General features: G+C 46.1%; 1 protein-coding gene across 2 annotated transcripts in view; it reads left to right on the top strand.

Annotated features, from left to right (window-relative positions):
- Positions 1-2672: 2672 nt before the first annotated feature.
- LOC138520752 (uncharacterized) overlaps positions 2673-15447 on the top strand; it is a 243520-nt gene continuing 230745 nt past the window's right edge. Inside the window, exon 1 of one of the 2 annotated variants that reach the window (XM_069633037.1) lies at positions 2673-3268. The gene's annotated coding sequence lies outside the window, so the exon portion shown is untranslated. The remainder of the gene's footprint in view (positions 3269-15447) is intronic. The other variant, XM_069633036.1, reaches the window with a different exon arrangement.

The raw sequence follows: 15447 nt of genomic DNA, 5'->3' as shown, positions 1-15447 counted from the left end.
GGCCAGGCTGAGTCTGAAATTGCAAGATTACCATTTTGAAGTGGTTTATGTTCCAGTAAAAAGGAATCAGGTAGCGGATTTCCTGTCTCGTTTGCCTTTGAAGCTAATTGTGGAGGACCAAATTGATGATATTGATGGAGTGGCTCTAGTGGTGGAAGTGACTTTGAGGGAAGAGTGGATAGAAGAGATTCGTAATGACACATTCTTGAGAAAAGTCATGGAATTTACCAGGAAGGGGTGCCAGAGAAGAAGTTCCTGGAGAAAGGTTGTTTGCAGTTCTGGGAAATTAAAGAGGAATGTACAGTAAAAGATGAGTTACTTCTTAGAAGGGACAAGTTGATTCCCCCTTGTAGCTTAAGGGCAGGGTTAATTGAGAAGGCACATCAAGGACACCCATGGTCGTCAGGTACTAAACGCAATGTTCATTCAAAATATTGGTGGCCTGGGATGGACATTATGATTGAGAGGTACGTAAGATGTTGTTGGCCTTGTCAGAATAGTGATAAGTGCTGTAAGGTTTTGGGGTCATCGCCAGTTCAGATCTGCAAGCCGGTGCAACCCTGGGAACAGCTAGGCATAGATATTGTTGGTCTGTATGACAATATAGCTGATGGTAGAACATTTTTGATAGTCATGGTTGATTATTGTTCTAGATGGATAGAGGTAAAGATGGTGTCTAGAATAGATTCCTTTGAGATAATCAAGTTTATGCAACAAGTATTTAGAAGAGAGGGTTATCCCAAGGTAGTTATCAGTGATAATGGTGCTCAGCTTAAAGGCAAAGAGGTGAGTGAATTTGCCAATTGCATGGGTATTGAATGGAGGTTTTCAGCAAACTATCATCCTCAAACAAACGGGTTGGTTGAGAGATGTAATAGGGTGTTGGTGGAGAAGGTGGAGCAAGCAGTTAACAACAATATGGTGGTAGAAGAAGCGTTACAAGAGAAGGTATGGAGCTGGAACACGTCTGTTAGAAGTGACACAGGGAAGTCTCCCTTTGAGTTGATGAAAGGATGAAAGGAAGAGTACCTAACACAGTGTTGAATCCAGTGTGGGTGAATGAGAGAAGTTTGATAGGAAGTGAAGACAGGCAAGTAGATCAGATGGGGAGTGTCACAACCAAAGTGAAGGTTGGTGATTTTGTCAGAATAAAGAAAGGGAGGATGGTAAGGAAGGGAGAGTCTAAATATTCTAAACCGGTGAAGGTTAAAGAGGTATTTAGGCATGCAATTAGAATTCAGGATGGGTCCATTTGGAATTTAGATTGTGTGAGTAAGTGGAGGTGAGAAGGTGAGTCGGTGAATGTGGGGAGAAGGAGTAACAGAGCGTTTGTGTTGTCTGAAGATGAGGTGAGAGGGCCTGTTGGATAAGAAAGCCACCTGCGTGGTCCAAAGATTATGTTATGAATTAGTGGAGAACAAGATTCTTTCATATTTTGTTTTTTTTGTTAGGTTCTGCAGCCTTTTGTTTGCTGCATTTCTCATTATGTTTTATTGTTGTTACAGCTAGAGTTACCTCATTTATACTGCAATGTTCTCAGTTGTTTTTTTTGTTTGTTTCATTTATTTCTTTGTTGAAAGGGGGGGAAATGTTGTAATCTATTAGTAATGGTATTATGGTTCGGGTGGCGTTCGGATTCGATAGTGTGGAACCGGGAGATGGAATGGTTGGGGACGGGGAAAGAGGCAGCGAGAGAGAGTTAGGTTGTTTATGTAAATAAACCATTGCTAGTAGGAAAATAAAACTGGGCCAGCTGTGTGCTTTTATCTTCATTCTGGATTACTTCAGATTTCATCATAGCAATCGGGAACATTTATTTTTCCCATAGGATTGCATTGGGGTTGTCTTTATTTTAGGCGGGAGACAGTAAAAAATAGCCTGATTTTTCAATAAAAAATCGGGAGTCTCCCACCTAAATCGGGAGGGTTGGCATGTATGGTATAGGCATGTTATATCATATCACAACATATCCCGCATAGCTCTCAACCATTTATGTTGCAAAGGCGGGTGAAAACACCCAATTTTATTTTTGGCGGGTGAGAGGCCCATTGAAACGAATGGGCGTGAAGGTGGCTTGGCGGGTGAGTGAGCCGTTTACAAGGGGGGTGGCACCCGCCAAAAGCGTGTGAGTTGAGAGCTATGTATCCCGTAATACAAAAAAGTCTTAGCTTACACTGTCCCGATCCCTACCTGCACAACAAATGTGGACCAATGGTCCCACTTCCCCTTAATAATTTTAGACACAGTGTTTTGAAAAAAAATAATAATCACATTTTAAAATGGGCCGTTTTACTACGACCACCTCCATATAAACAGAAAGGTGATTTTAGAGTACTAGACTTTTGTTAATAATCTTTTACTTTGAGAGTGCAGTGCCCATCTGGCATTATCATGAAGTTCCTTGCCCATGTCTGCACAATAGCCCCAAACTGTTGGCTTTGCCAATGCGTGTCCCTGTTTGTTCTAGGCCTTGTCTTGCTGGTCCCTCCCCTGCACGGAAGTCTACCCCGGCTCCTTACGCAGTGCAGCCTCCCCTGACGTGCCCTGGCCCCCCCTCTTGCGTGCTCTAGCCCCCCTCTTGCGTGCTCCAGCCCCACCCCTGACGTGCTCTGGCCCCCCTCTTGCGTGCTCCAGCCCCTTCCCTGACGTGCTCTAGCCCCCCTCTTGCGTGCTGCATCCCCTCCTCTGACGTGATCTAGCCCCTCCTCTTGCGTGCTCCAGCCTCCCCTTGCGTGCAGCCCCGCCCTCCTCTTTGCTCTAGCCCCTCCCCTTCCGCGCTTCAGCCCCTCCCTCTTCCGGCTCTGCACTCAGGAGGGGTTGCATGTGCTGCGGCTGTTGCTCAGCGCGGGCCCGGTCTCTGCGGGGGTGGGGGAAGGAGGGCCGGGGAGCGCTCGGCGTCGCCGGAAGTGCGTGCGTGCTGGCGGAAGTGCAGACGCCGGCATCCGCCCGTGGAAACCAAGGCCACCCTGGCATGGAGGCGGCTCATTAACGACCTTACAGGGCTCACCCGACACCGGCCTGCGAAGGACCCGAGCGATAGCTGGACAGAACTGGGGCGCCAGAGACGGGCCCGAGAAGATCAGATCGACCCGGGCAGCGAGAAGATCACGAGCAGCTGCTGGAATAAGCAGCGACTGCGCTAGTTAGACCCGTCTGTAGTGGGCCATGCTAGGCGGTGCTCACTGGCCAGGGGAGTGGAGGCAGCGCTGGTGAGCGAAGACTGAGCGGCGTCTAGCCTGAGAGGCAGAGTCCCACGGTCCTGTGCCTGGTAAGATATGACCCCAGCCCCCCCCCCCGCTCCCCCAAGCAGCCAGCACTCCATGCCTGGGAGGCGAGAGTCCCACATTCCCGTGCCTGGTGAAATATGACACCCCCCAAGCAGCCAGCACTCCATGCCTGGGAGGCGAGAGTCCCACATTCCCGTGCCTGGTAAAATATGACACCCCCCCCAAGCAGCCAGCACTCCATGCCTGGGAGGCGAGAGTCCCACATTCCCGTGCCTGGTAAAATATGACACCCCCCCCCCCCAAGCAGCCAGCACTCCATGCCTGGGAGGCGAGAGTCCCACATTCCCGTGCCTGGTAAAATATGACACCCCCCCCAAGCAGCCAGCACTCCATGCCTGGGAGGCGAGAGTCCCACATTCCTGTGCCTGGTAAAATATGACACCCCCCCCCCAAGCAGCTAGCACTCTATGCCTGGGAGACGAAAGTCCCACATTCCCGTGCCTGGTGAAATATGACCCCCCCCCCCCCAAGCAGCCAGCACTCCATGCCTGGGAGGCGAGAGTCCCACATTCCCGTGCCTGGTGAAATATGACCCCCCCCCCCCCAAGCAGCCAGCACTCCATGCCTGGGAGGCGAGAGTCCCACATTCCCGTGCCTGGTGAAATATGACCCCCCCCCCCCCCCAAGCAGCCAGCACTCCATGCCTGGGAGGCGAGAGTCCCACATTCCCGTGCCTGGTAAAATATGACACCCCCCCCAAGCAGCCAGCACTCCATGCCTGGGAGGCGAGAGTCCCACATTCCCGTGCCTGGTGAAATATGACCCCCCCCCACCCAAGCAGCCAGCACTCCATGCCTGGGAGGCGAGAGTCCCACATTCCCGTGCCTGGTAAAATGACACCCCCCCCAAGCAGCCAGCACTCCATGCCTGGGAGGCGAGAGTCCCACATTCCCGTGCCTGGTAAAATATGACACCCCCCCCCCCCCAAGCAGCTAGCACTCTATGCCTGGGAGACGAAAGTCCCACATTCCCGTGCCTGGTGAAATATGACCCCCCCCCCCCAAGCAGCCAGCACTCCATGCCTGGGAGGCGAGAGTCCCACATTCCCGTGCCTGGTGAAATATGACCCCCCCCCCCCCCCAAGCAGCTAGCACTCTATGCCTGGGAGACGAAAGTCCCACATTCCCGTGCCTGGTGAAATATGACCCCCCCCCCCCCCAAGCAGCCAGCACTCCATGCCTGGGAGGCGAGAGTCCCACATTCCCGTGCCTGGTGAAATATGACCCCCCCCCCCAAGCAGCCAGCACTCCATGCCTGGGAGACGAGAGTCCCACATTCCCGTGCCTGGTGAAATATACTGGCCCCCAGCCAGGGTTATGCAGCGCAGCAGCCAGCACTCCATGCCTGGGAGGCGAGCGTCCCACATTCCTGTGCCTGGTAAGATATGACCCCCTCTAACCCCCTCCCCACCCAGCAGCCAGCACTCCATGGATGGGAGGCAAGAGTCCCACAGTCCTGTGCCTGCCTAGATATACTACCCCGCCCCCCCCCAGCCAGAGTTATGTAGGGCAGCAGCACTCCATGCCTGGGAGGCAAGTGTACAGTCCTGTGCCTGGCTAGATATACTGCCCCCGCCCCCCCCCCCCCCCCCCAGCCAGAGTTATGCAGGGCAGCAGCACTCCATGCCTGGGAAGGCAAGTGTACAGTCCTGTGCCTGCCAAGATATACTGCCCCCTTCCCCTCCCAGCCAGAGTTATGCAGGGCAGCAGCACTCCATGCCTGGGAGGCAAGTGTCCCACAGTCCTGTGCCTGCCTAGATATACTGCCCCCTTCCCCTCCCAGCCAGAGTTATGCAGGGCAGCAGTACTCCATGCCTGGGAGGCAGAGTCCCATGGTCCTGTTCCTTGTAAGATATGACCTCCTCTAACCACCAGCAGCCAGCACTTAATGCCTGGGAAGCAAGAGTCCCACAGTCCTGTGCCTGCCAAGATATACTGACCCCCAGCCAGAGTTATGCAGGGCAGCAGCCAGCACTCAATGCCTGTGATGCAGAGTCCCACAGCCCTGTACCTGGTAAGATATACTGACTCGTCCCAGCCAGGGTTATGCAGGGCAGCAGCACTCTATGCCTGGGAGGCAGAGTCCCACAGTCCTGTGTCTGGTAAGATATGTCCCGGGAGGATAGCTCAGCGGCAATGTGCTTGCCTTGGGAAAAGACAACATGAAGCAACACAGGTTCGATCCCCGGGTCCCCGCTTAGAAACTTCTGGGTATCAAGCGCGTTACATGCAGCTAAGACCTATTCCTGTAACAGCGCCTCAATGCCTCCAGGCTGTGTGAGTGCTTTCAAAATGCAAATAAATAAATAAATATGACCCCCACCCGAAACCATAATTATGCAGGAAAGCAGTCGCTACTCCATGCGTGTGATGCAGAGTCACACACTCCTGTGCCTGCCAAGATATACTGCCCCCGCCCCCTCCTAGCCAGTGTTATGCAGGGCAGCAGCACTTGATGCCTGGCAGGCAGTCCCACAGTCCTGTGCCTGGTTAAGATATACTGACTCCCCGACCCCCCCCCCCATGTCCCCTCCGAGCCAGAGTTATGCAGGGCAGTAGCCAGCACTCAATGCGTGGGAGGCAAGAGTCCCACAGTCCTGTGCCTATCAAGATATACTGCCCCCCGCCCCCTCCCAGCCAGAGTTATACACGGAGGCAGAGTCCTGTACCTGGTAAGATAAGCACTGCGTGGCTGGGAGGCAAGCGTCTCGCAGTCCTGTGTCTGGTAAGATATACTGCCCAAAGAATGGGTTATGCAGGGCAGCAATGGAGGACAGTGACCTCCTTCATAGTAGCATAATATGCCCACATGCTGTTATTTTTGCTTGGCGAATAGTTCCATTTCTGTTTGGAGAAGATCTTGAAGCAGTCATGATTGTAATATGATTGTCCAATCTGCAATTTGCGATGGCTCATTTGGGTTTACATCGCTGATCGCTTGCACTTTCCCCGCTCGTTCCCACTAACCGACCCCCCCCCATTCCCTTTTCAGAGCACCATGGGACCACTCCGGTGTTGATAGTGCGCGGTACAAATATCCTTTAACGTTCACATTACTACTCTTACTAGTAAAGGTAATGGACGACGACTGTACAGAAAAAAAATTGCATTTCTCTCATCCTGCTGCACATACGGTTGTCGGACTTCAGTTGGACCCTTAAAGCCAGTAAAGTCAGTTCATTGTTCTCCACCTGTGCCCTCGAAGCGTCTGCTCCTAAACAATCACATCCCTCACTGGCGTGCATTCCATACCTTCGTCTCCCCATCTCAGTAGGCACAAATCATTCAGTCTGTAGCCTTAACCTTCATCAAATGTTGATACAGCATACACCTTCCTTTGGTCACATATAAAACCTTCTGCTGTTCTTTTAAATGCAACTTTGCAACACTCTTCCCCACATATATTTACTCAATTGGTGTGACTATGCATCTCGTTGAACTCTCTCTACTTGTTACCCAGCTTATCTTCATTCGTTGCCTGTATTGCAATCCTCGCTTTCATTAGATGAATTCCCACCTCCCACGTGTGATCAACAGTTAGATCACTTGTGACAGTGACTTCGTTTTTGGCTGATAAAATGAGTCTGCAGCCTTAGACTAATTTAGTACTAATTCAGATCCTAGTTAAGCGCAGCACACAGCACAGGCTTTTTTAAAATCTTTAGCTTGATCTCTCCTATTAGGAGCCTCTTGGAACGTTCCTCTGCTTTGGCGCAGTTGACAGTGCCATGCTTCTCAAAACATTGGCTGATAGTTTGCAGTCTGTACCTGGCCCAGTACTGGACTAACTCTTTGTCCCGCCCACACTTCACAGTCCAAGCATTGCCTCCAGCTCCAAATATATATTGTATAGCCCTCTCCCTTGTTTACAACCTCTTCCACCAACTCCTGGTTACCTGCACACTGCCTAATACAAACCCCTACAAAGAATGCAATCTACTTTCCTTCCTCAACAGCCTCGTGCCATATTTCTGAATTCTTCACGCCCTTCTGTCTGCAACCTAGGACCCCCTGTCATAAAATTGAGGATGTCTGTGTTACAAGATTGCTTAACCCCAACACGATGGTTGCTCAATATCTGTAAAATTAACCCCATCACGCCAACATCTTAGCGCTGCCACCTAGGCCATTACTCTGTTTGCCCAGTTTGGCAAAGTCCTGTCCATTGCCAACTACACCCACCTCGCTCTACTGCTCGCCACCTGCATTCGAAGGAACACAGAATGTGACCAAGCCTGCTGTATTCAGAAGCTGAGGCTGTGGAGAACGACTTTCAACTGTGTTCATTAAAACATATTCCCCCTTTTCCTTGAGTAAAAATAGTGTTGCAGGCCATGCTTGTGGGGATGTCTAGGAGGAGGTGAAATTCAACCAAGTTGAAAAACAGAATAGGCCAAAGAGATTTCTACATCTGGCAACTAGAGATGGAATGCGTTCTAGGAGACAGGCCACTTCACCAAGGTATGTGCCATGTTTGATACCAGTCAACATCTTTATTCTATTTTCTTCTATCATTTTTCTATCCTTTTGGTTGGTCTGTTTCTTTTCTCCTTTCATGCCCCATAACTGACATTTTCAAGTTTTTTTTGTATTTGGATTGTCACGTAGTAATTTATACAACGGTACATTTTCTGTGAACCCTGGTTGTTCTTAGGAATTTAGATTATATTTGTTCATTAAATTCTATCTATTTGAATTTGTCTGGACATTCGTTTTTGTCTCTTTACTGTGTTTGGCTGGATGACTCTTAATTGTGCTCCACTGTAGTCTTCAGCGGGGAGCTTTCCTCAGCCTGAAAGCTAGTATACCTTTTCACAGCCCCCATTTTTCTTTTTGCCTGAATTGTGAGATTTGACTTGGTGCTTTCCAGAGATTGCTCCAGCATTGCCACTTATAAGGATTAATAAAGAGCCCCAAAGAAAGCTCCTCGTATACTTCTTTTTGGTGGTATGTAACTGTCGGCAGCACTTACTTTCAGAAGAAAGGAAAGAGATAGCTAAAGTGAGTACAATTGAGGTACAGTTAGCCATACATTACGGACATTCAGACAAATTCAAATAACATACTTTGTATACCTTGGAAAGGCTGCATTTCTTTTGGGCTATGACTCCTCATTGACTATGCAGGCTTGAGTTGATCGGAGCCATGCTCCAAAATTGAGCCGAAGGTTGCAGACCCAATGATCTTAAAGGCTAAGAAAATATATTTAGTTAAGCATGTTCTAAGCACACTCTTAATCCTGCGATTTCACTGTTCACGAACCCCTGGGCAGAGCTGCTACAAACTTGATTCTGTTATAACTTCAATAGTTTGTGTCTGAAATGAGAAATAGTCTTGAAAATCAATTCTTGCCTTCTGGCACATTAAACAAAAAGCAAATGGGAAAATATTGATTTCAGTGGTGCACTATTTGCCCATGCTTGATTGTGATGTGGATTGTGCTGCTTGAGCTCCTGGACGAAATGCTAGGCCCTGTAACCTTTTCTCCCTGCCACAATCCAATTTTCTTGTTACCCGTGATATTTGCAAACTAGTTATTTAGGAACCAAACAAAGCTACCCTGGATTTATAAAGAGCAACAATCCTCAACAAATCACACAGAAAATGCAGGGAAAGTAAATTTATACTTTGATACAAATTCTGCGGTTAACTGTTAGAGTTGAGAAAATCAAGGGAGAGCAAGGTAGAGAATGCTGTTTAATATAGTTGAGGAAAATTAGCAGAGGGTGACTTTTATCGGCAGGCCAATGTGCAGTGGACTGCTGATGACTGCAATAGTCACCGATTGTCTCTGCGGTGACGAGAAGAATGCATGTTGGTTGCTGAGGAACACAGCTTGCCTCAGATTGGTTAGCGGAGATCTGTATGTGCTCACACAGAGCCAGGTTAAATACACTTGGGGTTCCTGTCCCATGAAATGGTTTTACAGTGCTACTGGGGATAATTGTTGTTTGCTGGTGATAAGTATGTATGCAGTAGGTCAATTGGGAGCAGAATGCTCAGTGCTGTGCATATGCTGCATGTTGAGCGCAATACCATAAAATAGGTTCTCGATACGCTATATTAACTATTATTTCAGTTGGCACATTACCTTGTAGTGCTGGACTCTGTTGCTGAAGCTTGGAGTTGGGCATGGATTTTGAAGAGGCCTTTTGAAAGGTAAGCATTCTGTTACAGTTGGCATGTGGGCCTTTTCAGTTTGTGGCTACCTTTTTAGCCAGATCACCATCAACCAAGATGCATTGGTTTAAAGTTATTGTGTGATTGTTAATAAGAATCTGATGGTAACCTATTGCCTTTTTTAATCTTCCAGGATGTCCATTGGTGAATCTTGGCCTACCGCTGCACAGCTGTTCCCTTCTAGCCAGTGCTTTTTCCCCATGTGGATGGAGGTGTCTGGTCTGTAGGGTAACCTGTCGGCGCATGTCTTGAATCCCGACCGCAGCATTCATAAGAAATGCAGGCAAAATGAATCTCATGTGCGGTGGAAAACTCGTGTAAATAAAAATCTATATCCAAAGATTTAGAGAAGAAGCAAAAGCGGAAAGGAATTTGCCAAGTACCCTGAAGTGGAAAGCCTATCATCTAAAGGGGTAACCTATATAACCATTTACAAACTGGAGCAGAAGCTGCAAAGAATGTGGGTTCCCCTCAGGCTGAACCATCCCCCTCACTGGAGAAGCAAGTGGACCTGCAGGCTCATGTGGTTGATCCTCGAGTTTGGGAGTTGATTAAATGTGAGAAATGTGTATATCAAGCATTATGGTGTGGGGCAGAAAACCAGGCTCTTTGCACTGAGAGCATGCCAGGCGGAGAGAGTAATTTCACTCTGACGTTGACTGTGTCGATCCCACAAGGAGAGAAATCCAGTCCTCCATGCAGCCAGTTACCAGTCCACAAAACTGGGTTTGACAGACCAAGGAGTCATGAAGCAAGTGACTCAACGAGTTGCAATGTCAACAACCGAAAACAAACAAGACAAAATAAGAGTTTGTTTATTCAGAAGAAATGGAAAGCGTCTCTGGAACTAATCAACAGTGTAACCCAGGATGAAGATGTCTAGGTGAGTTAAATAGGCATACTAAATATGGGTAAACCAACTACAGTAACCACGCAAAGCCTGCTTTGCCGAAAGCGAGCCGCTGCATGGCAAGTGATGAAGATCCAAACTGCTAACTAGGACAATGTGGGCTGTGAACTGGTATATTGTTATAGGGGGATTTGAACTGGGGAATGTGTTGTCTAGCTATGCAAATGGTGCAACGGTAGCTAGATCGATGGACTCATCTGATGAGGACAGACATGTGAAGTTTTAATTGGTGGCTGAGAAAGATAACCATGAGAAAACAAGCAGTCTGGGGAAAGGAGATGCTGCAAAGAATACACATGTGGACTTTGAAAATAGGAGCCAAATATAGACTTGAGATGCTTAGGAAGATTAACATTTTCCTGTTTGTGTTAGAAATGTATAATAACACAGGATTTGTAAGAAATGCAAGTATCTATACTTGATAATTTTCCCCACGGGGCTGAAGAGTACTCTAGAAGCCAGATCGAGGCCATTTGATCCCAAATTCAGATTTGAAATCTGAGGCCACCTTCACATGGTGTCTATATAGGTCAGTATCTGACCGCAGCCATTTCACTGCAATTGGTGAAATGCCTGTTTTGCCATATTTTTCTCTGCATTTTTCAGGGGTTGGGGCACATTTAAACATGATTTTTAGAGTAGTGAAAGCGTGGAGGGCACGGTAAGGGGGTTTGGAGGGGACTTCCACCCCCCCCCCCCATAAACATTCGGAAAAAAGACACCATCAGATCTACCTGATCATACTGGCTGACCAACGTACATTTAGCTAGGAACAAATGCTAGCTGTCCTGTGGATTACATTCAGGTTAGGGTAGAGAAAAGCAAAGTTATGGTGTGGGGGGGGGGTAATTCCCGATACCCCTGGGAGAAATTGGTAATTTTTTTTACCATCCACCTGTTGGTCAAGCACTGCATATGTTATAAAGTTGGAACTGAGAATGGTAACCTGTTTCATATATTTTGGGCGTGGACAAAGGGCTATTTATTACCTTTTGTGAGCGAAGCAGAAGAATTTGATACCGGAAAGGAACTGTTGCCGCTGCTAGATTGTCTGAGATGGGGCTTTTTTAAGCTCTCCAGAACCTGAATATCGCAGAAATCCGTGATTGGAAATTGAAGCATGAAGGTGAACAGACAAATGAAACTGTTGCAGGAGAACATGCAGGTACTGTAGAACAATGTTTATTTGGCACTGTCTTGTCTGTTGGCTTTGGGAGTGCGGGAGTTAGTGGAAAGGGGGGTGCAATTAAGTTGGTTGCGGAATGAGGGGGGAGGTGAAGACCAAGAACGTTGTACATGGTTAAATAGTTCCATTTTGATGGTTGTAAGTTTGGCCGATTTATTATAGGTGACCCTTTTATATGTTGTTGGGGTTTTAAAATGCAAAGTTTACGAAAATGATTGTGAAAACTAAAGAAATGAGGGGGGACATTGGGCAGCATATTAAATTATGCAATGCCGGTTCTTACCTGGTTAGATGTATTAGAAGGGTGGTTTTGGAAGCAGATAAGATTTAAAGCCGCAGTACCAGTCCAATATATTAGATTAGAGTTTGGACTGACCTCGCTTAAAGGAGAATTGCCGATAAGGCGCGGCCTCCTACACATGAAGAACCACACTAATCCAAAATGTAAATTACTTGGCTTGTTGGATGTGGTTGGTAGAAAAGACAGATTTGACAACCTGGTGAACAGTGCATTTGGCCTCTGGACGGTGTCCCGATTATTCGAGGGGCACCGCCTAGGAAACCTTGAAACAGATCTTTATAAAGAAAACTAAGATGTGGGATTGGGTTGGTACTTACACTCATTTAGAGGCACTACGTAGTCACACGCATATGGCAGGACTCGCGCATAAATATCTGCAGACACAACAATATCTTGGGCAGTGTACATGATTTAATGTGCAGTCCTTTAGACTAAAACTGCGAACTAACCAATTGCCAGTGTTGCCGTCAATAGGCCCACAGTGGGGACTCCCACTAAGAGAAAGATATTTCCCTATTAGTAGGAATCCCAGAATAATAGAGACCACGAGGCACATCCTGAGGGGATTGTGTGGTTATGGGTAATAATGCATGAAAATCCTAGGACAATTTGTTAATGAATACAACTTTATTAAGAGTATTGACTTTTGGAGCTACTGCTTGAATACGGACAGAGTTCATATTGCCCTTTATCACTTGTGGTCTACAATGACAAAGTTCCTACCGGCTGTGAATACGGGGGCAGATAGATTTGCACTTTAGACAAGTCTCCTCTATGGTTAACAAAGAACTGGATGCTAACCTTGTATGTGGTTCTATTTTACTACTACTATAGTTGTATGTATTAATGGTCAAATAATGATGTAATGTGAATTGAGAACATTTATTTTACACTTAGACATTTTATGAAATTATATGTTTGCAAATACTGATGTTTGTTTTAACAAAGTTTTATTAAATCTTTTAGAGCCACGAATTATGACATTCGACAATGGTAGGAATTAGGTTGAACTGAGGTTGATTTTGAAAAGTGTAATGTAATGGTAAATTATTGGAAGTATGTATAAGTATAATTGTCGAATTATAGTATAACTAGTAAGAAACTGAAAAATGCATAATGTAAAAGTGAATATTTTGTAAAGTTTTTAAGGAACAAAACAAAAAATGTAACTATGCCTAACCTATAACGAAATAATTTGCATGATGTAAACTTGAAGAAAAGATTAAATCAATGCCTATATGGAAGAAGCTGTAATGGTCATGCAAGAGATATTCATTTGGTGGTTCATGTGACATAAATGGATAGTCGATGCTGCAACCACGTTCAGTCCATAGACAAATTGCGTTAAGCCGCCTACTTCGAAGGCTCTGCAGCAAATAGATTGCCGGCAAGTCCCATTCACTGGCTTCTTGTGCAGGTCACAATAACTGGCTTGCGTTCAACAAGTGATCCCACATCTTTTGACAATTGATGGTTTTGTTTATGATGTAAACTGTTTATTGGCTTGCTTAAACAGAACAGCTGAGCGGAATAGATCTATTTCTAATGGGGAATAAGCTATTTATAAAGACTTCCACCTGACTTTGTTCAAAGAAAGCTTTTAGACATAGCCAGTATTGAAATTCAAAGCAGCTAGTGTGTGTCTCACATCACCAGAAAGCATGGCTATCGCTGGGTGACAAGGCAATAGTACAATGCATCTCACAAATTCAACGTTTATGTGAAATGCAAACTAGAGCTTTGCGTCTTTATATATATTCTGCAACAAACTCAATTATCAATTTCCATCCCATCATTTTAAATGTCTATGCAGTTATAATCACAAAATTGGATAAGAATGGTACCCATTATGAAAGGTATAGCCCCCCCTCATTGATTTCATATGGATTACCCATTATTTGACACAAAACATCAAACACGTCTCATTAATTCTGTTAATAATAGATTTTATTTGGACTGCCAACTACACGTTAATGCCTGTTTTAATTTCTTTTATGGGTATCGTTATAGTTCACTTACACCTTCAGGGTTCTTATATCTTACCAGGCCCTATGGAGACCAGTGAGCCAGAGAACACTGCTGTATTTCGAAAATATGCTTTTTTCAATATAGGCACAATCTAACTTCGTTATACTGAAGCCTGAGACACTGGTGTTGAATTTCCTAGAAAGAGACGACCAACCCGACCCAACTTCACCTCCATCTTGTTGGACGAAAACCGGGGGTGTCCAGTAGACGTTACTAGGAAGAATGCAGTGCTTTGGCGGGGCAACTTATTTATCAGTTGGGAAAGATGGTCTAACACCACGGTTGACCTACATCAAGCAGCATACCTTTTTAAAATGAACTCTGGTCCACAGACGGTCAATGACTGGAACAGCTGAAAATGCCAAAAAAAAGTGAGGACTCTTGTCTTTATACTTTATTTGGAACACACTAGTCTTGACATTGTCATTAATCTGGCATCGAGAGTCTCAACCGGAATGTCAAAACGCCCACATTTCTCACTTGGCCTGATTGTTTCAGTCACGCTCCCAAAGATCTGTCCTTCTAGAAAAGGGACCCCTGCCATGGATGCCCATGCACTGAAGATGACCATGGAGGATTTAGGGGGCTACAGCGTTGAATGCCGCCAATGGATTCCGTAAAACTATGGTCCCGACATTGCCATTTATTCACCACTCCGATGTCCTGAAGCTCAGAAACCAGAGCTGGCTTGCTTGGTAGCCTAAATCTCACATCGAGCAGATTATTTCTTTGGGCCAAAGTTTGAAGTTATTGTGTAATATCCATCTCCAGAATCTTCACCGTTTAGGTCTCGGTGCAGACCTCCTAAATAAGCATTCGCCATTGTTGAGTGATCACTATTGGCAAGAAGGAAGTGGTGTACCATGTGCATGTGGACAACCAATATTCATTCCCGGATGCAAGTGGCTTAAATATGTGGCAAGTTCATTGTCTCCCGAATCACAGTGAATATATATTCTATTTAAGACTAAGGCAGCCCCGTTTCAGCTTGGAACAAGAACTTTGACCCTGTTCAAACACTCCATGGCGAATACCTTTTTTTTTTTTTTTCTTGCCTAATTGAGAGTACATTTATGGTGATTTCCTTGATAGATTCAAATGTAAGTTTTTTATGGGGATACTGCATTGATTAGTTTAGGCTTATGATAGTATAGTTCTTTGTCAGGGCTGGTCCTACCCTCAAAGCTGATCACCCCAGTGTAATTGCTGCAAGCAGTACAGCTTTTTACATGTTGTCTTCCGTTCATAAGGTTTAAACAAATGCTGACTGTAAACTGACAATTAAAGAATTTGCTAAGGTGAATGAATGTCTTTGCGTAATTTTTTTCTTATGCAATATGTTGCATTGGGAATTTTAGTTGCGTTTTTTTTTGTAACGGTTTTTATTATACGCAAAGCCCACTGCAAAATGTGTAATGCATGTAGACATGACTTGCAAGTTCAGGTGTGCATGCATAAATGCGCTCACCCTTAGTTTTCACTTGCTGCAAAGATAAAGGGGGGGGGGCATATTTGAAATGATCAATTGATGTGTCTGCAACCAATCTTGGCCATGT

Source organism: Ambystoma mexicanum, chromosome 13 (assembly GCF_040938575.1).
Source record: "Ambystoma mexicanum isolate Mex_15411 chromosome 13, UKY_AmexF1_1, whole genome shotgun sequence".
Lineage (NCBI taxonomy): Eukaryota > Metazoa > Chordata > Amphibia > Caudata > Ambystomatidae > Ambystoma > Ambystoma mexicanum.
This window is presented reverse-complemented; position numbering and strand designations above follow the sequence as displayed.